The sequence below is a fragment of the Mandrillus leucophaeus genome, unplaced genomic scaffold, assembly GCF_000951045.1.
Source record: "Mandrillus leucophaeus isolate KB7577 unplaced genomic scaffold, Mleu.le_1.0 Scaffold72, whole genome shotgun sequence".
Classification (NCBI taxonomy): Eukaryota; Metazoa; Chordata; class Mammalia; order Primates; family Cercopithecidae; genus Mandrillus; species Mandrillus leucophaeus.
The window spans coordinates 5986066-5987757 of record NW_012107808.1 but is presented as its reverse complement, the minus strand read 5'-3'; positions in this window follow the sequence as shown (position 1 = coordinate 5987757).

Genomic DNA, 1692 nt, shown 5'->3' with positions numbered 1-1692 from the left:
TGTCACTTTCAGGCACACCAATCAGACGTAGATTTGGTCTTTTCACATAGTCCCGTATTTCATGGTGGCTTTGTTCATTTCTTTTTACTCTTTTTTCTCTAAACTTCTCTTCTTGCTTCTTTTCATTCATTTGATCTTCAATCACTGATACCCTTTCTTCCAGTTGATTGAATCGGTTACTGAAGCTTGTGCATTTGTCAAGTAGTTCTTGTGCCATGGTTTTCAGCTCTATCAGGTCATTTAAGGATTTCCCTACATTGGTTATTCTAGTTAGCCTTTTGTCTAATCTTTTTTCAAGGTTTTTAGCTTCTTTGAGATGGGTTCGAACTTTCTCCTTTAGCTTGGAGAAGTTTGATCATCTGAAGCTTTCTTCTCTCAACTAGTCAAAGTCATTCTCCATCCAGCTTTGTTCCGTTGCTGGCAAGGAGCTGCATTCCTTTGGAGTGGGAGAGGTACTCTGATTTTTAGAATTTTCTGCTTTTCTGCTCTGTTTTTTCCCCATCTTTGTGGTTTTTGATGATAGTAACGTACATATGGGGTTTTGGTGTGGATGTCCTTTCTATTTGTTAGTTTTCCTTCTAACAGTCAGGACCCTCGACTGCAGGTCTGTTGGAGTTTGCTGGAGGTCTACTCCAGCCCCTGTTTGCCTGGGTATCAGCAGGGGAGGCTGCAGAAGACTGAATATTGCTGAACAGCAAATGTTGCTGCCTGATCATTCCTCTGGAAGCTTCCTCTCAGAGGGGTACCCGGCCATGTGAGGTGTCAGTCTGCCCCTACTCGGGGGTGCCTCCCAGTTAGGCTACTCAGAGGTCAGGGACCCACTTGAGGAGGCAGTCTGTCAGTTCTCAGATCTCAAACTCTGTGCTGGGAGAACCACTACTCTCTTCAAAGCTGTCAGACAGGGACATTTAAATCTGCAGAGGTTTCTGCTGCCTTATGTTTGGCTATGCCCTGTCGCCAGAGGTGGAGTCTACAGAAGCAGGCAGGATTCCTTGAGCTGAGGTGGGCTCCACCAAGTTTGAGCTGCCCAGCAGCTTTGTTTACCTACTCAAGCCTCAGCAATGGCAAGCACCCCTCACCCAGCCTCGCTGCCACCTTGCAGTTAGATCTCAGACTGCTGTGCTAGCAATGAGGGAGGCCCTGTGGGTGTGAGACCCTCCGAGCCAGGTGCAGGATATAATCTCCTGGTGTGCCGTTTGCTAAGACCCTTGGAAAAGTGCAGTATTAGGGTGTGAGTGACCTGATATTCCAGGTGCTGTGTGTCACGGTTTCCCTTGGCTAGGAAAGGGAATTCCTACCATTTGCACTTCCTGGGTGAGGCAATGCCTCGCCCCGCTTCGACTCTCACTTGGTGGGCTGCACCCACTGTCCTGCACCCACTGTCCAACACGCCCCAGTGAGATGAACCCAGTACATGAGTTGGAAAAGTAGAAATCACCTGTCTTCTGGGTCACTCACGCTGGGAGCTATAACCTGGAGGTGTGGTCACTCGGCCATCTTGGAACCACCCCAGTATTATTTTTCTTAAAGAGAGTCCCCAAAATTGTATATGCTTCAGTTCACAAAACCTGGCCCTCCCCTGGTCTCCATTATTCCATTCAAGTTTCTATACCATTCAAATTTAAAAATAATAAATTACAAAATAAAGCTAAATGCAAAATTGTTCAAGGAGTTATTAACTTCTGGCCCAGA